Source organism: Bombyx mandarina, chromosome 25 (genome assembly GCF_030267445.1).
Source record: "Bombyx mandarina strain Sakado chromosome 25, ASM3026744v2".
Lineage (NCBI taxonomy): Eukaryota > Metazoa > Arthropoda > Insecta > Lepidoptera > Bombycidae > Bombyx > Bombyx mandarina.
The window spans coordinates 10,305,665-10,328,749 of record NC_143231.1 but is presented as its reverse complement, the minus strand read 5'-3'; the positions used below and the strand labels follow the sequence as shown (position 1 = coordinate 10,328,749).

General features: G+C 36.0%; 1 protein-coding gene and 1 long non-coding RNA gene across 11 annotated transcripts in view; both read right to left on the bottom strand.

The window, feature by feature from the left end:
* LOC149499891 (uncharacterized) overlaps positions 1-23,085 on the bottom strand; it is a 266,141-nt gene that overhangs the window by 222,228 nt on the left and 20,828 nt on the right. The gene's annotated exons all lie outside the window — the stretch shown is intronic.
* The window catches only part of pros (homeobox protein prospero), a 165,158-nt gene that overhangs the window by 124,782 nt on the left and 17,291 nt on the right, over positions 1-23,085 (bottom strand). For 8 of the 10 annotated variants that reach the window (XM_089738398.1, XM_089738388.1, XM_089738389.1 and 5 more), the window contains one exon: positions 10,147-10,195. The gene's annotated coding sequence lies outside the window, so the exon portion shown is untranslated. Of the gene's footprint in view, positions 1-10,146; positions 10,196-16,864; positions 17,235-18,993; positions 19,569-23,085 lie in introns of those variants that run through there. The other 2 variants (XM_089738396.1, XM_089738395.1) reach the window with 2 other exon arrangements.

Here is a 23,085-nt window from a genome sequence, read left to right as displayed (position 1 = left end):
AACAGTCATCAAACTAGACAAGACCTTCGGAAATGAAGTAGCAGATTCTGAAGAGCAATATGAACTTCAATAGTCCCTTTTTTTTCCTAAGACAAATCTCTTTCAGATCATTATCCGTTTATCTAAATAAAAATACAAGATGTCAATAAAACACACTTGTATTATTCAAGCGACCTCGAAGGGAAACCTCTGGACACTTAAAGAGCTATAAATCCCTTGAGATAAACGAAATCTTGAGGGTGTGTTTAGATAAACACGTAGGGCTGTCGTGTTTTTAGAAAATCATGAATAATTTAGAATATTATGTTAAAAATTAGTTCTAGAGATTGACTGATCAGCTCACGGCTCTCCTGATATTAAGCAATGACCTGTGCTCATTCTTCTCCTTCTTTCTTTCCTATTACCCTCTGTCTGGGTGTAGGGCTCGAATCAAATCCTTCCATTTGCATCGGTCTTGGGAAGTCTGTTCTAGCTCCTCCCACGTCATGCCCAAGACGTACAGCTCCTGTAACCACTTAACACCAGGTGGGCTGTGAGCTCGTCCGCCCATCTGTGCAATAAAAAAATTAAAAAATTGAAACGATTTCAAACCCTTCCTTCAAACCAGAATGCATTACTGCTTCACGGTATCAATTCGTGTGGGTTGCCAAGACGTTCTACCACCTATAAATTGCAACGATTAATTCTTCCCAACAAGTTTCTCACTCTAATCAATAAATCAATAAACAAAAATACGACTTGTTTAACATTATCACCACTTAAACAGGCCACCGTTTACCCTCTGTTTGTGTTGCGTGCAGAACGAAGTGCGATTTTAACAAATGTGCGGTTCCGTTCGCGTGACAACCCTACTCGGTGACCCTCCGTCTCAAGACGGTGTAAACAACGTTTTATAAGCGTTTAACTTGTGCGGTGCCAGTTTCAGCGGGAAATAAATTTAAATTTGCTTCAATTATCTTTTATTGATTAGTTTATACACTTTATACCTTATTTTGTTGTTGACATTATCAAAAATAAAAAAAAATTAGACCATTATATTTTTTTTTTAATTGAACTAAGCTAATCAAATCAATCAAACTAGGCGTTACAAGGTGGGTGACGGCATTTAGGTTGTTGATGTCCATGGGCTCCTTAAACTTATTAAAAAAAGGTAAATTCATCATTACTTTGTTATTTTGTTGCTACTCTTTTCTGTACTTATTCATCATTATTCATATACATTTTTGTACATTATTATTTAGTGTACATGGGGCGTGGCTTGTTTTATTAGATATTATATTATTATTTCGCTTTATTATTGACAATAATACTCTGTTAAATATATTTCTTTGACTGTTTAAGCGTACAATAAATCACAAATAAATTATTTACGTTAATGAAATAAAAAAAGCATCTAAATTATTTTGTGGGTTTAACGACAAAGGGAAAATCTTCCACCGAGTGAGTCATATTGCTCGGTAGACCGACGGTCCGAATATTGTTGTTGGGAACTTGTATATATGCAAGCTTATCTTGAAAATGTCGTAAGCGAGATTCAGGCATCTTCTACATATAGAGATTACGTTGCTGTGAAGGATACCTAAAGGAAACGGTAAATGACTTGGTTGAGTTCTTCATCAAAACTGTCGCATACCATGAGCTGGCCTACGATTTCTGTCCATTTATGCCAATCAAAATTCTAATTTCTTATTTTAAGACTAATTAGGTCAATTTAAAAAAAAAACAAATAATAAAAAAAGTACTCCGATTATATTGAAGAGATGTTTATAAAAAAATACACACATACACACATTATCTCGTTATGAACGAAGCCGATACAGACTTATTATCTACAACTAATTTAATTTCAATGTTATATTGAAACTAAGCAAAAAATAGATCGAAAAACGCTAACACTCGCACCGCACGTGAACACTTTAGCGGGTGTTTTCCGCTCAGAGAGGCGCAACGTGTTTCTTAAACTTAAGGGCAGGCCTTTCACCCTTTTGTCTGCCATGGTGATTAGTAATTATAATCACATTATATTATTCTTTAGAATTCCTGTCATAATTACTGTTGAAGATATTTGAAGACCGACAATCTCCGCAGTGGTTCTGGGGGACTAGTGAAATTACATTCTATTAGATTATTCACATTCCTTCTTCAATGGTTCGTGCTAAGTGCGAGTTTTTTAACTTCTCGATCACGTAAAAGTTAACTCAATTTTGTATGGAGATGGACAGAGCTCCTACGTTAGCCGCTAGGGGCGCTGTACTAACTGTAAAAACTTGCACCTAGCACACTGGTAGGCCCTATGATCGTCAATGGCGAATAAATAAAATACAAAACTGTGTTCGATAAACGGCATTTAAAATATGTACCCACCATCACATGTTTTTGTCGTTAGATAAATGTCGATATTAAAATTTCAAAAAAAATAATTAATTACACAAAATCAAAATCGTCGCATGTGCGCAAAAACAACACGTGTAGACGCGACGAACATGTGACACAGATAAAGGGTTTAGAAGGAAAAAATAAAACTGATAGACAATAAAAATTGGCAACATGCAAAAGCTATTTAGATACGTGTAGGTATACGTGATACCTTTTTTTTGTTTTTTTTTTTCGGCGTAAATGTTTTATACTCAGACACGAGCCCCGGACATATGTTTCGGGAGTCGACACCTTTAACGCATTTAGCAAATGTCCGTTCAATATGTTTTTGAGGCAATTCGAATTCGGGCCAAGTTAATTTCGAACCTTCAAACGTAGTATTCCTGCTTCGCGGCAGAAATGGGCAGATCGGTAGACAGCGGCTTGGCTCTGCCCCTGGTATTACTGAAGTCCATGGGCGACGGTAACCACTCACCATCAGGTGGGCCGTATGCTCGACTGCCTACAAGGGCAATAAAAAAAAATAAAAAAACTCTCCGCGTAGACTTACAATGCACCCTAAAACTATTATTATTACTAATCATTTTCTTACTTAAATTGAGTTAAAGCGCTTCCAGCTTCTGTGTAAGAGTGTGTCGTTCTATATAAGTAACAATGTAATCAAACGTTCCGATTGGAAGTGTAGAAACTTCAATTTATATTACGGCCTAATATCAGATGGGTCGTGTCCTCGTTTAGCTATTATAATACAAATATATGTAGATTAAAACATACAAACAAAACTATATCACCAGACCGAATCAAAAACTATTATTTATCTCCGTGTTTGTTGTTAGGTTATGTTAGCTGAGCTCACGGGGCTCAAAGCAGAAGTGTTGCTAGCACTGGCCCTAGCAAGAGCTGTGTGCTTCACAGAATCTACCACCGGATCGGAAACGCGACCCGCTGAGAAGATCCGGCGAGAAACTCAGTGGGCTGTGTCTACGGGTTAAGTCAGTCGATAAAATTCCACTCTGCAACCCGGATATAACTTTGGGAGTGTATCGAAAGTAATTAAGCGGAGGTGACCACAAATACGCGGGACACGTCTACGGTCGATCTTCCCGGCAACGGGCGCGCGTGGCACCAAAGAATGTCGCCAATTAAACTTGATCGATCTTGAGAATTTTAATACGGTTCAATCGATTTAAACATCTGTTATAAAAAAAACGAGTAAGCGCATCTAGCTTTTAGATTCTAAAGAAAATCTTAACTTATTCTATGATTATTGTATTTTTTTGTTCACCTTATCATGATTGCCTGGAAGAAATCGCTTTTAGCGATAAGACTTTACTGGGGGTAGGACCTCTTGTGAGTCCGCGTGGGTAGGTACCACCACCCTGCCTATTTCTGCCGTGAAGCAGTAATGCGTTTCGGTTTGAAGGGTGGGGCAGCCGTTGTAACTATACTTGAGACCTTAGAACTTATATCTCAAGGTGGGTGGCGCATTTACGTTGTAGATGGCTATGGGCTCCAGTAATCACTTAACACCAGGTACGCTACGAGCTCGTCCACCCATCTAAGCAATAAAAAAAAATAAAAAAGCCAGCCCAGGCCTTTCTAGTTCATTAAAAAACAACCTAATTAGGTTCTCCAAAAGAAAAATAAAAGGCTTTTTTTGTTAAATCTTACAGACACGGCCGGCACGCGCAACGCATTAACAATAAAAAGAAAACAATAAACGCCATTAAACTTGAACAAAAGGAGTAAAAGTTGGGGCGCAATTAAAAAAAGAAAGAAAGAAATAACAAGGAGTTTTAATAAGTATTATTATATTTGAGATGACAGCAGGGGAACTCGCACCTGGCGGCGACGCGTGCCTTACTGCTTCGGAATCACAATAAAATAATACAACGTTCTCTATAACTTTGTAATGAAACGGGAAATGAAATAGTAATGGAACTTAGTGCACAATGCTAAGCGAAAATTCAAAAAAGGTTGTTATTCGGAAAAAAAAACATAAAAATAAAGAATGCTCATTAAACACTCTTTCTTTTCAAGACAAAAATAATGAGAGAGTCATTGATGACTTCTTAGAAAAAGTTTCGAAATACTGAATTAAAGTAAAAAAAATGTCGTGGATCTATAAAACTAATTTTAAGGATCTTTTTGTGCACAAAATTCATTGACAACCAATAATGTTTACTTTTTAAACTTACTCGGGGTTGTATTCTAGATATGACCCTCTTTATTTCAAGTAATGCATTCTTTGTCGAGCCGACATCTGTCCGGTCGACACCTGGTCTTGTTCGGAGTCGCGCAACTCTTATACAGGGTGTGACGAATCGTGCCAGAAGTCGAATTAGTAATGAAACACCCTAGCGTAGACGGAAAACAAAGCTAACTTACTAATTAAAGACAAATACCAATCGTTTTTATTAGTTTTCTGAGCACGTAATAGAAAGAGAAGGTAGTCGGCAACCGCGTACCGCTTTACATCAGTATGCTTAAGCGAAGTACGGCTCTTGCTAGAATTAGTGTTAGCAACGTCATCAGGTTTGAGCCCCGTGAGCTCACCTACTAGTTAAGGTTACGCTGAAATAGCATCTCAAGGCTTAGGTAGAAAAAAAAAACAAAGTGCTTAGTGCGAGTTTTTTAACGTTCTCGACAGCGTAAAAGTTAACCCAATTTTGTATGCAGTTGGAACAGCGCCCCTAGCGGCAAACGTACGCAAACGATCCCATTCCATACAAAGGTGAGCTAACTTTTACGCTATCGAGAGCGTTATAAACTCGCACTAATCGCACAGAACTGAGTTTACATACTGAGTTCCTCACCGGATCTTCTCAGTGGGTCGCGTTTCCGATCCGGTACTGCTCTTGCTAGGGCCAATGTTAGCAACGCTCCCGGTTTGAGCCCCGTGAGCTCACCTACTAGCTCGGTGAATCTAGAATAACCCCTCGAGGTTACTGGAATAAGTAGGGGAAAAAAAATTACCACTCCGTCGTGTGCACACACTAACGAAATTGTGTATTTACGATCACAACTACAAATAAAGGCCACGCGCGCTCATACTTTGCAACTGAAATGAAAAATATCAGACGTGCCAACCCTGCTACACTTCTTCTTTTGTCAGTTTCCTCATGACTTTCGTGGTCCACGTCCAGATATTAGGTGTTGCGTGAAAATTAACTATTTAATAGGATATTTTGAAGTCGGTGAAAATTAAATTGAAACAAATTACATAGTCGTAGTTAAAACAAGAATTGATTCATCATGAAAAAAGTCATACTGCTGTCTAACAAATTTATTCGATTTTGAATTTCATAGCAATAGGTTCCCAGGTGTTGAATAATTCAACAAAGAATGTAGTCATAAGTGGCTTGAAATTTACAAAAAACCTATGAAATGATTTGATCTAAAATTCAGATCAAACTCGATAGTATATTAGAATTGTCGTTATAATTTATGCTCAAGCACTTTTATCAAGCCCTTCTTAATCATTTCTAGCAAGCAATACAATATTGAAAAATATTTTTATTATCTTTAAATTATAAAAGAAACGGTTACAAAAACTAAAAAATTCATTACGAAATTTTGTCATCCATCACGCGCTCTCTTCGTGTCCTTAAAGACTGTAATTAAACTCGAGTTAATGCGCAAACTTTGTGAATTCTTCCCATAAGAGGCGGCATTCGCGAGTGACGACGCGAGAAACGCTAGTGCCTAAGACTGCGTGATAACACGTCAACACTTGTGAGTGACATACGTAACGGTAAAATGATTCTGAACGCCGCGATTTCAGAATTAAGATTAACAGCAGTAGTTAAGCATTTGCAAGTCGCCGTGCCCTAAAGGATAAGACGCCCGGTGCATTGGTATTGAGCGATGGGGCTGGGCCGGTGTTCGAATATCGCAGGCAGGTTTTTTTACTAACCAAATTTTTATTTACTACCAAATGAAATACGTATCCAACAAATGTTCATGTTCAAATGACTTCCACGGTGAAGGAATAACATCGTGTAATAAAAATTGAACCGGCCAAATTTTGAATGCATCGTTGCTAGTGGCAGAATGCCTTGTGAGCCCGCACGGGTGGGTACCACTACCGCGCCCGTTTCTGCCGCAAAACAGTAATGCGTTCCGGTTTGAAAGGTGGAACAGCCGTTGTACAATAGAGTTGAGAATTAGAGCTCATGACTCAAACTGGGTAACAAGATTAAATCGTCGTTGTCTATGGGCACTGGTAACCACTTAACGCCGAGCCGTAAGATCATTCAAGTCTTAGAAACAACATCTTTATACCTATGTAGCACAGTAAGACAAACGCAGAAATCATTACTGTAATTGTTTAGCTTGGAATGGGACGGGTTCGCGACTATTGAAACAACTATTTAAAACATCAGACAAGAAATAATTAAGAACCTTCTTAATGCGGCTGGCTGCTGGCAAATGACGCGAAAACCTAATTTCAAAATTCAAATTTTATAAAATAAAAATCTTGTTATAATTCGTATGAATTTCAGTTCCACATGTGAAGAATTAGTTAATCTATTGAAAAATTACTTAAATTATTTTCACTTAAATTGTATATCGCTCGAAGATCCTAACGAACATTTCCTTTTCACTATTATAAATAATAGAATTAAGCAATGAAATTCCGTGCAAATATACTAAATAATAAACAGTATAAACGCGACGTTTTAAATCGCAAATTGTTTACGTGTGTTTCCATGAGCACCTCGCTATTCAATTTGCGAGTCGTCTCGTGAACGATTCGCGTAACTAAATTCTGCGAGGAAGTTTAAGAGCGTCGCTTCTTTGTACAAAACGCTTAGTCAATGTGTAACTTGAACACACTAGTGATCTAGTGGTATTAAGCTTACCCGCAATCTCGAGGACGCGGGTTCGAGACAAATCACATATATTTTCTGATTAATAAAAAAACTGTCAGAGAGCTAAGCCTGTTTTTTTTTTCTTTGCCGGCAGACTAGCATACGGCCCACCTGATGGTAAGTGGTTACTGTCGCTCATGGACGTCACCAATGCCAGGGACAGAGCCAAGCCGCTGCCTACCGTTGAGTAGGTACTCTCCACAAGTTTCGTTTGAAGAAGGACATGTCATACATAGCGCTCGGGAAATTATGTTATAATCGCCATAATTACTTCAGTGCGCCACGTAGGGTACCGGTGACCTACATAGCAGTCAATATGTTAGGTAACAAATCAACGAACTGCCACAGAGTACACGGCCAAAAAAGATTAAGCTTCTAAAAAATATTCTTTTCACCTATCAGGTGGAGACAAACATTAGGCACACACTCCATCCCATTCCGCGAAGCCAGCGACCGTTCACGTTAAAAAACCTCGCAATCTTAAGTAGTTAAGCATCTAAGTCCTCTTTTTTTAATGGAGGAGACTCGTCAAAGCCTTTCGCCGCCTTTTACGATTGTCCTTTTGCAGAGCCGCCGGCGCTTTCACGGAAATCTAGTACTTTAAGTCGGGTAAAATTGAAGAAGCCGCGTTTTGAGGACGTTCGCTGTTTGACATCATTGCTGCGTGATTTAGACAAAAAAAGTGCTAAACTATATCGTCTTCTCGCATTAAAACTGTATAATCTCAAAACTTATTAATTTTACTAGAGAATGTTTTAAATGTTTAATATATCATAATATTTTTAATATTAATCTTAATAATTGCAAAATTTATTTTTTATTTTTTAACAGTTACATTATCTGTCTTTTAAAGTAAAATACAATTATGTATTCATTTTGTTAATAGTAGTCAAAACATAGGAAAACCCAAAAAAAATCATGTAAAACTAAATTACGCTCTTTTGACAGTATTGATAAGAAAAATACCGGTGATACCTACGAATAAATAGACTTATTATTAATTCGTAGGGTGATACCAAATGTTTACGCATATTAACTCAATTTCGAACATTTTTGGAAATTGTACACTTTTAATGCGAAAAGGCGATTTGGTGTAACGTCACCAATATAAGCTTTTTTTTTAATTATAAGTACATACTAGCGCTGATATATTTAGAGAATGTAGTAGAGGAAGTGGTAGAGCTAAGAAGAAATGGATGGATTGCGTGAAAGACGATATGTGTAAGAGGGGAGTGAGCGAAGAAATGGTATATGATAGAGGAATATGGAAGGAGAAAACATGTTGCGTTGAATGCGGAATATGTATTATAAATCTTTAGAATAATATGATCTATGTAATTATGTACCTTCTTTCACTTAAATGTTGTTGTGTGATGTTTGATACCAGAAGATAAATGAAAAAACCTATACGGACTCGTTTGTGAACGATTTCTATTTTCTGGATATTCATTAGATGTTTTAGATAGAAAATTGATTAAAAAAAAACCAAACGGAATCAATGAAAAATAAATATCTGCCGCCATGACAGGACGCCGCGTTCCATTCCACGTAATGATCGCTAAGATTCCCGCTTCATCGCGCGCGGTTCTTAATTCGTACGTTCTCTAATGAGATCCACCTTCGCCGTGTCTGCGTACAATGGATCGCTACGTGCGTAGTTTTCTTTTTTACATTTTTTTTTTTTAAATTTCTAAACCGTTTTCAAGGGCCGCGCTCCATTCAGCCAGAACGTTTTGAAAGACGGGAGTCTCTAAGTAATGATTTTCCATGTGCACGACGAATGAATGGACGCAGTTTAATTTTGTTAGTGGTTTATTTATGTGTTAATTCTTCGTTTAAGGCAAGCATTAGCGTTTAACTATAACGTTGGTAAATAAAATAATTTCGTTAATGAAATAACAATAAAAATTTGGAATATTAATCACCGTTTGATATGTGATAGGTAATTATGGAATTTTGATAAAGTATTTTTGGCAAAGGATGTGTAGTTTTTTTTTTTTGCTTAGGTGGATGGACGAGCTCACAGCCCACTGGTTACTGAAGCCCATAGACATCCACAACGCAAATGCGCCACCCACCTTGAGATATAAGTTCTAAGGTCTCAAGTAGTTACAACGGCTGCAACACCCTTCAAACCGAAACGCATTACTGCTTCACGGCAGAAATAGGCAGGGTGGTGGTACCCACCCGCGCGGACTCACAAGAGGTCCCACCACCAGTAAAATCTCATTAAGCACGCTGTTTGTTAGGTTAATAGTCTATTTAATAAATAAATAAATATTTTTTATTTTATTAATACCAATGTCTCAAACTTGCATTTAAATGATTTGAGGAGTCGCAAACGATTCAATAAAAGCTCATATTTTATTAATAATGTGAAATGATCCTTAAATCATATATAAATAAGGATGTCTATATTTACCTACGTTGTAATATACCTAGTCTATATTGTACTAATCAAACACTGTCACACACGGCTTTGCTGGTCAATGTTTGATTTGTCTTTGATAGAGTCGCTACCAAACTACATAGGATCAAAGTCAATATGAAGCTTTCCTGAAATATGAAGGTTTCCTGAAAACTTCATCGAAATCATTCCAGCCGTTTCGGAGTTTGGTTACACGACACATAAATACATCGACTTTTTTTTATTGATTTTTTTATATATATGGGTGGACGAGCGCACAGCCCATCTGGTGTTAAGTGGTTACTGGAGCCCATAGACATTTACAACGTAAATGCGCTACACACCTTGAGATATAAGTTCTAAGGTCCCAGTATAGTTCCAACGGCTGCCCCACCTTTCAAGCCGAAACGCATTACTGCTTCACGGTGGAAATAGGCGGAGGATATTTTACAATAACGAACATTTAATTCTTTATAAGCATGTACTTACCTAAATATGTAGCACAGTGTAGATGCCGCGTCAAACAGCCGATGGTTGTCTGAAAATAAAATGTTCGAATTAATTTTAAATTTTAATAAACTAAATAAAAACTATCGTCTTGTCAGCGACCGGCTTCAACTAGAAATGCGTTGAGCTCATAAGGTTGTGTTTTGACTGGCTTGTTTTTTAAAAATCGAATTGTCACGTTTGCCTACATCCGCCGCTAGGGGCGCTGTACCAACTCCACGCAAATATGAGTTAATTTTAGAAGAGAAGTTTAGAAACTCGCACTAAGCACACTAAACTAGTTCTAAGTTAGTTCTGACTCGTAACTTAAGCCCCGCCTCCGAGCTTCTTGCGCACTTCGGAACGGCACTCCCACCTCCTTGCGCAAACACGCCCATCGTCTTAAATCACGCAAGTAATAACTTAGACTGTGCTAAATAAATAAAAGAATTAAAAAAAAAAAAACAGACACATTAGGCACTTTTATGTATACCTAAGTATGTTAAACCCTTTTTTCATTCGACTCCATAATCGTTTTGGTAAAACAATAAAGAGGAAAATATATTACCTATAGCAATATAGATATAGATAGAAGAAAGCGGAATTATCGTAACTTGATAAACCTAGCTTTACCCCAGAGCCATAAAACTACCTTAAAAAAATCGTAGCTCATATTATATTTATCTATAAAGATAAAAAGTTGAATATTGGTATCAAATTTGATAAAAAAAAGAAAGATGAAAAATTCAATCTTAGAAAAACCAGACCCAGACCATTCGAATCGCTAGTTTTTTAATACAAGATTAAGGCAAAAAGTGATTTAGCCCAAAATGTAAGTTACGAAATTTCCGCTTCGTCCAATCGATAATAATGAATTTTCTTAGAGACCGATTTAAGATTCATAGTGGCTTAAAGTGAAATATTATCAATTTGAATTTGTAAAATTAATTTTTACCTACAGAAAGAAAGAATTGCTTAAGATTGTATGGATTGTAAACGTTCAATAGTTAGTTTTCTTAGCCAATGCACAGCGCGCGCCGCCTACGTCTTGCCCCTCCCACTTTCTTACAAGTTCAGTTGGTCGAACAAACACCCAGTAAAGAGAAAGACAACGTACGCCTACCTACACACAATATCAATATCTTATAACCTTATAAAACTGACTTTTAATACATTACAATTAGCTTCGTCTAGTCCAAGCTTAAATTAAAGGTGCGAATATATTTTTTAACTTAAAATATATGCACTAAAATCATTTTGATGCTGTTTCTAATGAAAACGAGTCATTTAAAGTAAAACGGAACCCACTCCAAGCATTTTGAAGTGAGATACGTCATCTAGTGTAAAGTATTTGAACTATTAAAATCGATTTAATATTGGATTTCATTTATAGATGGCGCTGAGTGTAGACTTTAGAGATTCAAATCGTTGAAATCAAATATAACTTGTTATTGATATTGTGCTGGTAGATAAAAGAATCATTGAAGACTATAAAACTGAGTAGACTATAAATTTAGTTTTAATTGTAATTTTTTTCCATCTATTCTATTTTGTTCATAGGTTGTAAATAAACATGCGCTTGCGATGTTAGCAGCACCATCTGTGTAGAATTTATTGAACTACAGAGAGAAAACGGTTTTGCTGCTTGAGGAGCTAACGAACCGGCAATAGATGGCGCTAGCAGAAATTGATTCAGAAGATCAAGTACATACAACTTTAAAATATTCCTTTAATTTACTTTTAAATATCATATACTATACTTAGTTTGTAATTAAGTTACACTATAGAAAACAATAATCATTGCTTTACTGGAAGCAAAATCTCTTTTAAGAAGATATTTGCAAAGGAAGACAATAATATATTAAGTATATTTTAATTAATCTATAACACTGCCATCTAGTGGTTAAGTGGTTGACAAAAATTAGGACAAAACTTTTTAATTTCGTATCTTTTAATTAAATTTTAAGGGTGTGCTTTATCTTTTGTTATAGAGTAATCATGAATATTTATTAATTTTTATTTCTGTCTCTCTTACTAGTTCGGTGAATCTAGAATAACCCCTCGAGGTTATATTAATAGTTAGGAAAAAAAAACTCTTACTAATCCGTATTAAATTACCTACTCTAGTAAACAAGTGAGCGGTCTGAAGCGTAACCGTAATTCATGACATTTTTAATCCAAAAAACATCGAGACAGACTGCCGTGAAAGTGTATTTACACGAACTGCAGGCTACTTTCACACATAAGTCTTACGGATAAGGTACCTTTTTTATTAACTTTAATCTTGTAAAGTGCAGCGGCTGATCTATATTTCGTGCAGTCGAAAACGTTATTAATTAGACAGTCCGTATAACTAACAAACGCGAGGTCCCGATATATTAGGTAATCGGTTCAACCGCTCGTCCAGCTTATATTGGCCGCAAAAAGGTCATGACTTCGATTTGAAAAATGAGTCATTCGTTATTTAAATCTCTGCAGAGTTTGACTTTAGTTTTCGGGGTGGGCTGGTACGTAATGCCGTCACTAGATGTCTCTGAGTTTATTTAGAACGCTGATTAATTATCGTCGATATTAAATTTATAATAAGTCTTGCTCATAATTAAGCTGTGATTTTACAAACTAATCAGACATATAATTCCGACAGATATACTGTGTCCGTAATGATGTAGTGGAATTTTAATATTTACATTTTTTAATACCTATATCAAGTGACAGCGAATCCCTTGGAATACTAAATTCGAGTTCTATAAAATTTAATTTTTTAGTTAATTAATTACGTATCACATTATTATGACAACTCAATTGGTCAATTGGTTATCGAAGCCCACACATCTCAACGTTTATCGACTCTCAATTGTGTATTGCTTCACTAGAAGTTTCATAGAAAGAGAATAAAGTGAGAGAAGTTAACTAATACAATCTCGTGCTTAAAGCGTACTTTTAAACATTCCACAAAAACACTTTTATTTGAAGCTGGCCACCGCAGGGCGATTGAATACTGGTCTTTTAAATTGTGGTCTAAAAGATAAAACGCCCGGTACATTCGTATTAAGTGAAGCGACTGTGTCGATGTTCGAATCCCGCAGGCAGGTACCAATATTTTTCAGCGCGCACTGCTGTACCGTAGGTTTGGTGTAGCCGGTGTAGTGGGGCTCGATGGGGCTTAGTGGGTAGTTGATGGTTTTCAAGGTGTAGTCTCCTGCGAGAAATTGGGGGATGTGGAGGACCTGGGTCCTTCTCGTCTCCCTCTTACTCTTCGGAGGCGCCGGAGTCCAACATGACCCGGTCCGTTACTCCCCTTCAACCGGGTATCCGTAAATGGATTACTTAAAGATCCTAGAGGATCCGTTAAAAGGCGTGTACCAATTTTCCCAATGAAATACGTAGTTAACACGTAAGTAATCACAAATTACTTTAACGACGAAGGAATAATATTAGTTTATTCATTATAACTACTATACTATAAGTATAACAGAAGGATTTGCTGATGGTAGGAGTTCTTGAGAGTCCGCACAGGTCACCGCCACCACCCTATCTATTTTTGACGTGAAGCAGTAATGCGTTTCGGTTTGATTTAAAGGGCGGAACAGCCGTTGTACCGTTAAAAGTGAGACCTTAGAACTCATGCCTCATAACATACAAGACCCCGTTAACCACTAGCTGTTACTGGCGTCTTCGCCGGCCTGCTCTTGGAATAGTGTCATTATTTTTTTTCTGAAATATGACATCATTTTTGTAAAAAAAAAAACTTTCCGTGGGAATGAGATCTTTTCCCAGGAAAGAAGTAGCCTATGTCCCTCTACTGAAGTAACAATATCATTAAAAAAAAATATGTCTATTTCTTGCTTCGGTATTGCGTGAAAAAACCGGCAAACAAAAAAACTTTTATATTTCTGCTCTCCTTAATATATACGTAATCAGAAAATGGCGGTTTCGAAAAAAAAACCACGGAAATATAATATATTTAGATATCTAAAAACTATTGAGTGGTTCTACATTATTAGTTACAAATGCTACATATTCTTTTATATAATTATCTTACTTTAGATCTGATTAACAAAAGTAAAATTTTCAAGCAAGTACTCCGTTGTCTTGTTAAATAAATAAAAAATATACATATACTAAAAAAACAAAAAATCTATCAAAATATTTTTTTTACGTATATTCGTAGATTCAAATGAAGATACCGAAAATTTCAATTACCTACTGCAAGTATTTTTTTATTGTCCTTGTAGGCAGACGAGCATACGGCCCACCTGATGGTGAGTGGGTACCGTCGCCCACGGACTACAGCAATTCCAGGGGCAGAGCCAACCGCTGCCTACCGTGCAATTATTAGGGCAGATATAGGATATATATGAGGACGGATGGATATTTTACGGTGTCCTTGTCACAACGGCGATGTATTGTGTGAATATATTAAAAAATATCAAAGCTTTAAAGCATTGCTCGGTGTACTATAGGTATGATAAAGATGTACTGGAAACTATTCCCGCATTGGCCACAATAACTGTACCGAATTTCAACTTAATCGTAATAATTATACACGATACACAAAGCACAAAGAGTGATCTATAATATTAAAACCCATGTAGTGTTTAGGTAAAATCGATGTACTAAAATTCACAAGATCTAGCCGAAGATTGCTAATTCTTGATTAAAGACGGCGCGGCGTACATACTACCCGTGTTATACCCGATCCTGTGGACCGAATGGTAAAAAGTCGACGTCGCCCTAAACACGTCATTACGGATCCTCCCGATCCATTAACGGTGCTTTTAGGTACCACAAGCACCGATCACCGTCCCCGTCGAACCCGTCGCTTGCGACGAAGAGCTCGACGAGTAAATTAACCCATACACACAGCCTAGTGAGTTTCTCGCCGGATCTTCTCAATGGGACGCGTTTCCGATCCGGTGGTAGATTCTGCGAAGCACTGCTCTAGCTAGGGCCAGTGTTAGAAACACTCCCGGTTTGAGCCCCGTGAGCTCACCTACACGTCAAAGCGAAGTTGAAATAGCCTCTCAAGTCTATCAGCATAGGTAAAACAAAACAAAAAACTATCCGTTAAACATTATAATAATATTTAAAAAAAAAAAAAAATTAAGAATACTTTTACGGATCTGACTGAAAATTAAGACTACTTCTGATCTTGCAGTTTTTATAGACGTAATAATTACTGTAAATAACTACTCGAAAGTAATTATTTACAGTTTTTTCTGTTAACGGACAACTAAAGCATTTGTTATTAATCGACAAATGATAACTACCGTTTAAAATACTGTGTAAAGATAATTCCTGATTTATTAAAAAAAAAACTATTCATCTTGAAACGCCAAAAGTATCTTGACAACTTACAACTGGCAAAATCGAATGCGAAAGAAAATATAAATAGCGGTATGGTAAAAGATTATATTCGTTGTAAGATATTAAAAGTGGCCCATTGAGTTTCTCAACGGATCTTCTTTGTAGGTCGCGATTCTGTTCCGATGATAGATTCAGCGAAGCACAGCTCTTGTTAGGGGTAGTGTTAACAAATTCTCTCAGTTTGAGCCCGTGAGCTCACCTACCCGTCCGGGCCTAGCTCGAATTGCTCATTAGGCTAACAGCTAACAGGTAGGAAAAAAACTACCGTTTTAAATGTGGGTAGCATTGGTCGTGTCGCGAACGCTCTAGCAATCTGGTTCTTACTGCTGCTAGCAGTTCAAATTGAAACTTCAGGCTCGCGTCTCAAAGACGAAGTTGTACTCATGTTGTGCTGCCCAAAAACTCCGGTAAACTCATAACACGTAGGCCGAGTTTCATCGCCGATCTAAATTGATTTAATCCAAAAAAATCCTAACATAGACAGTTATAACGATAATAACAACAATTCCCGTTTATCTTGATAATATAATGCCATATTGAAATATCTTTTGGTTGATCTTTTGTTTTACGTTCAGTCGCCAATAGTTATGATTTTCTCATGCGTAATGGGTATAGGAGTATACAATGGGCACAAGAATAAGAATACCTATGACAATGAAACCAACACTGAAATGAGTCATAATGTTTTTTTTATACATTGTTATACGCATGGCGTGTTGCGTATATCGAGGAATTTCGATAATGTCAATATAAATCTAAATATGTAACTAAAACATAAAATCGAACTGATTTAGATATCTGTGGTCCGCTTTTTGCCGCCAAATATCTTTCATAAATTCATAGATATATGAGTTCTATGACATAAACACAACGAATCTATCTAGTTTATAGTACACAATAACAAACTACAAAGCGTTACTATAAAAGACGAAATAATAACTAAAGTATGCAAAATAAATCGTAAAGGCAAAAACAGAAAATAAAACAAGCGGTTCGTAAAATGAAAATCTTTAATGAAATAAAAATAAAAATATAAAAAAAAACGCACACACACAAATTTCATTTTGTATCTAATTGAATAAATAAAAATTAACAAATGCGAGCTTAAAACAAAACAAAATAAAACAAAAAACTAAGGAGCTAAAGTTGATAATAATATAACCATATAAGTATGGTAAGTTCTTCAAACGACTTATCCGTCGGGAAAGACTAGATTGGAACGTCTCACTTTTTACTTCTAAAATTACTAAATAAAAATGCGTTTATATTATACAAAAACAACATACAATAAGTCGACTACTATTCGAAAGAAAAAAAAAATACAGAATTAACTACATTTTTCATAAATAATAACCTTGATTCAGTTGGAATTCTTGATTATGTTGCACAGAAATGTTCGTTCACGGCACAAACAAAAGTTATTTAAATTATTACGTGTTTTCTTTACACGAGCGTCCCTGATGGTCGATAATTTTATTAAATTTTCAACTAATTATGTACTTAATATTTAACTATAAAATGTCTAGTTAGTTATCAATCGCTCAGTCGAAGTCTTGCTCCGATTACAAATGAAAGTACTATAAAAAATCCAAATAAAATAATCTTAGTAACGGCCAAATGTTTTAATCATCTTTACAATTTAACCAATGTAAATATAAATAAATGTTTTTGGAAAAAAAAAACTTTTTTTTTGTTCGAAACAAACTAGATTCGAAATTTTAATAGTTTAAATTTTTTTGACTTTAGAATATTAATAATTTTGTTATTGCTATTTAAAATTTGTATTTTAATAAAATATTATTATATGTTAATCACAAGGGCACGAGGAACGTGTATTAAGGTCGCGCGGCCCGGCCGGCCGGCGCGACTCCAGACGGACGACTGAGACGCGGCTGTGGCCCGCCGCACCGCCAGCCACCCCTAGCAATGCTCGCCCTCCCCACCCGCCGCCCATCGCGGTCTCACCCCGCCCGCCCCGGGGCCGACTTCGTTACGAGCCACTTGTAATCGCCGCGCGATTTTTCCGCCTAAGACAAATTAGGCGGGCCCTAGCCGCACGCATTCGGCTTCATCTTACGTTTGGGCGGTTTCTAAAAGAACAAGACGATTAGTTAACGCCTTACTCTATCCCAGAGCATGTACTTGCCAAAACCGAACAAAATACGTTCGATAATCAATTACATAGTTTGATATTTGCTTAGCTTAAGTGTGATAAAAACTGACTGCTTGGAAAACGAATTAAAGACGCACTATCCAAAATCAATGTCACATAAAATAAAAGCAAGTTAAACAACATTACGTTCACCGGTGTTTTATTTTTAAATGCCGTTTAATTTTTACTTTCGTTTTCGTCCGTGTCGAGGCCGGGTTAATTGTAAATAAAATTCGATGATTCGCAAAAAATATCTGGTAATCGACAGCGACAATACGAACAAGGGCCGCGCTCAGTGGGCGCCGGTTTAACGCAAATGAAAATCCTCATAATGATAATGTATTTTTTTTGTGAACATTCCACGCATGAAACGGGCTTAGACAGCTTTAGACATATTTTATAATAAACATAATAGTCTAGTCTAATATAATAGTCTGAATAGATTTTGTAACGCTAGCGTGCAAGGTACAGTGAATTTATTCAACCGGAACGAACAAATACCTTATGTGAATTATTCGTTACGAGGGATTATGTTTTAAAATGAACATTCACTCATTATTTATTACTTATAACTTAAAAAAAACACTTTACTGATTCGATAATATAATATGTGGTATGATAGCTTAAATGATTTTTTCTGTATTATCGGGCAAACAAAAGTATACTTCATATTTCTTAGCATTTATTATAAAAAAAACCCGGTTTTACTGCTAATATTACGTAAACTACCACTGCGAATTTTAAAAGATAATTTTAGTCTTATGATCTTTTTATTGTTCTGAAATTCTAGTGACACCTTAGTGTAATGTATTTGTATACTTATTGAATTTAAGTAGAATTTTTTGTTTATTGTTTTTAGTAAAAATGTTTTTTTCAGCTTTTCGAATACGGTTAAAGCAAATTAATTTTTATTCCGGTGTTATTAAAGCAGAAATTGATGATGAAATTCAGATTTTTCGCTCCGGTAAATTGTAAACAGAAGCGCGCGGTCCGAGAATGATTTAATATTATGATTCTTTTATCAGAGAGCGGGCCATCTGCTGTGGCGCGCACCGGGGTTCGATGACCTTCCATTTAATTCGATCATCGAATTTTTAACTTTTCGGTCAAAATATGTTTGGGCCGAGAATTTCAGATTAATTCAAGACAATTTTTCGTTTGTGTTTTTTTTATAAAAAAAACGGATTTTTATTTCAGATAAACTATATTCATTTTTGTAATTAATAATTTAGATGACTTCTGATAAACCTAGGACGTTACTAAGAATTATTTAATTTGTTTAATAGACTATCACTCACAATAATTTTACATCACATTGACTACGTTTTTACCTGATTTTCGTAATAAAATTAAATCTTCTGGTGTATGTACCGATGAACTTTTCACTGTTTTGTAAATGCTACGTGCAATTTACTAGAGCACAATTGCATCAAACATACCGAGAGTTCAAAAATTTCCAAAACGACGACTATTTAATATTTATACAAGTTTTGCTTAATTAAAATTATAACAATCCCGTCGAGTTAAGTTCTTCACAACTACGATTTTCAACACTTTTCAAAGATAATAAATACGTTCGAAGTTAGCTAATTATTATCGTCCACTAATTAACAGAAGCTACGTCAAAGAAATACAAAAATATTCGCGACGAAGGAACTTAATACCACTTATAAACTATGCAGCGAAACGAGCCGAATATTTACATTGGAGAAAAAAAATCGAGGTCATTCGGAGGTTACGGGCAACGCAGCCGGACGGCTCGGGCCGAGACGGGATGTGGCCCGACGCGCGACGGCCCGACTGTCCTTCGGCTTCCCGCACACCCGCACCCGCTCTCGGGACTCCCGAGCGAACACTACCGAAAACCACGTGCGCGCATCCACGACAGAGACAGCACGCTACGTGAAAACGCAACCAGAAAGGGACGCCCCTATTCTTTTTTCAATTTACTATATTTGCTGATTTTTATTATTTTTTCGCATTTCGATATTTTATTTTTTAGTTGATGCGCTTCGCAACTCACCTGTTGTGCTTGACCCGATTCAATCCGCCGATCATGTGATCGACAGATCTGTGTTCTTTTTGACACATATATTTAATTCGGCATTCTTTACAAATTCTTCTGCTTTTAATTTCTGCCATAAAATTAACAAGTTGCTGAACTAAAAAGAGATCTTGTGATCAAAAACAAATCCACCAACGAATACAAAAAGTATTTATGATATACTTTCATTATGAACTGTACGTATTGTTTTTGTGTAGTAGTTTTTATTTTGATAAATTTAGCGGTTTTTCTAATATGTTGATTGAAATTCAAAAAACTTATTAGATTTTTCGATGAAATAAATTGGGATAGACAACAATTTTTCGAAGGTGCTGCTCGAAGTGTCGAATAGCGGAACTAATGAGCGTCTACGAAAATTAGACTCGTAACTAGCGACACGTAGATATCCGCGGCTACAATGTGAACTATTCGCCAAATGGTTCATTTCTAACACGTGCGGCTTATTTTTTTACTCTTTTTTTTAATTGTGAAAGTGCAACGTTCACTTCAGCCGGCATTCAACGGCCATTTTCATAGGGCTTCTTTTTCATTTCATTGCTTCTTTTTTTCAGACGTTTTGTTGAGTGATCTCATCACCATTTCTGTGTATTCGGCTAACGCCCGTAAATTGCGCTTCTGAATATTTTATATTCTGTGATTGTTTCCTATTGTTATTACTTCGTAGATTTTTTTGTTTCGAAAATAAGTTTTTAAAAGCCTCATTACTGTGTTTACGAACTAATTACGATAGATGGCGTTAGTAGGGTCGAAAAACATAACGTCCGATTGTGTTTAATTACTTTTCCAACATTTTTATTTGTATTTAAAATTGCGACAATAATCGAGAATGAAGTTTGGGTTCGTACAATTTTATAAGAACCGTCGTACCATCAGAGTGTCAGTTTAATCTGGAGCTCGTAAACTTCTGTCAATGACTTAAGCCAAATAAAGTGTGTTAACGTGAGATTTACCTCGGGAGACTGACTGGCTTCTGTTAGTTAATGTCTTTGTATTCGATGCTTAAAATTAAAATCTTAAATTGAGTGTAGAAAAAATTTACGTAGTCATAGTTTACATGAACTAACTGTAATCTATATATAAACAGTTTTTTAGATTTTGACATCAGAGACATTACGTCTGCGAGTGTAGAATTATTTATCGTTTTCTTAGGACTTCTATTAAATTATGATTCTTAGTTGATCCTATCTCAAATAGAGTCGCGTCGAATTACCTACAATAATTTGTTGGATTTAATAATTACACATATTTTTTTATTTTTCGCTGATAATTTTCCTACGTTTCTTTCCGGGCAGCATCGACTTCGAAGTCAACGAAGAGAGCGAACCGAAGACTTGTATAAGTGTATCGTAAACTTCGCCCCCCCTGTAATTCCAGCGATGAAGTACCTCGTAAAACGTCATTCTTTTCTAACTAGAGATTGAGAATAGCGTATAAACCGTTATTTGTTTACGTAAGCTGTTCCGAGGTTTATATGTTAACCAGTTTACCCGACACACGTCGCCATACGCAGACACGTCTTGATTATGATTTTTTTTTTAAAGCTGGCAACTATCTGGACCTTTAAGATGTATATTTTTATTTAAAAAAAATAACATGTGACGGTACCGAATTGTGAATTTATACATTTTAGAATTCGATTGCATACACAGGATAAAAAACCATCAAAATCGGCCCAGTCGTTTAGGAGGACTTATTAGGTATAAAGATGACGTGCTTTTACAGCCCACTGAGTTTCACGCCGGATCTTCTCAGTGGGTCGCGTTTCCGATCCGGTAGTAGATTCAGCTAAGCACTGCCCTTGTTAGGGCTAGCGTTAGCCAATTATCTCAGGACGGAGCCCGTCAGCTCATCTCTCGTCCGCGAGAAGCTGGAATAGCCCTTTTAGGCTACCAGCAAATTAGTAGGGGAAGAAAACGAAAGTTTGCTCTTACCATTGGAAAGTAGTAAAATAAAACAGCAAAAACACTATATTAATCATATAACGCGTAAAATAAAACATTTTTGTGATTTACAAAAGTACGTTTACATGTGAATCATAGACCGTTACGTAGAAAATGTATGAGAGACAAATAATATCACCCCCAGAGCGAAATTTATATTTCTAGAACGTGTACTGTAAAAAACGTATTAATTACATCGTTGCGAATCATCTCAGTATTTTCTGTTCCTTCTGTACGTACCTGTTAGTAACAATAATTTATTTTAAATAAGTGATCTTCCTCTTCATAATTTCTCCGGTGTATTTTTTTTTGTTTTTATTCCGTTTTCCTTCTTTTTGTTGTTGTTCGTGGTTTTTTTTCAGTATGGCAATCGGGTTCGAGTAATAACATTGTTGCCAGCTTTAGTTTAAACCATAGACCTATATAGTAGGGACACGACATATTGTTCTATACGTACAATTGCTTATATAAATAGCACCCATTTTGAAGGCACATACATAAACATATATCTATCTCGTTCTTACTCAGCACTTTAACTCGCAGGAAAACAATATAACAGTATTTCAGTGCGTACATAAAATGAAACATGAATATACGTAAATGTCTCCGTCTCCGTCTAATGAGGCCGAAAATCCGCCATGTTTAGCGCGCCAAATGTCATTGTCACGTCAGTTCGGCGGTCTGTTTTGGGTTGTACATTATTTATTGACTTTGATATCGATTTAATATGATTGCTTATATAAAATTTCTTATTTTATCATGCTTAAAACATACAAAAATAATAATTAAAACATATTTTATAGGGTCTCAAGAAAGTCGTCGGAACTATTTAAATAAAATAGTTTTATTCCGCAGTGAGTAAAACACTATTGTCAACTCGTTAAATATTTAATAATTAAGTGATTTTAGAGAGGAAGTCACAAGGAATGACGTTTGTAATTTTATTACGAATAAATGTTCTGTAGGTGTTTTTTTTATCAGGCGGTCCCTTGATAAGTTTAAAATTTGAATCACTCTCAAGTGAGAGTGATTCAAATGGTGCGGCGTACCTTCCTTGAGGTGCGCTGCGGTAGTGTGTTACGGACTTTAGAGTCAGCAAAACAATTAAAATAGATTGTAATAGTCTAAGAAAAACACGTACTCAAAATACGATAACATTCAGCATGCTAGAAATGGGCAGATGGCACTGTACTACGCCATATCTTTATGTTTTGCGGCAAACGACAACTTTATAAAATCAGTGTAGCAAATTTTAAAAATCGTCATATCGTTTATTTGGAAATTTGAAGCACGAACTCGTCTTAGATTTCACATAATATCTAAATCACATCATCTTTGCACATAACAATATACTTACTTCCTATTAAAGTATAAATTCTACAAATACATTCACTCAACAATTTTTAAAATAAAATGAG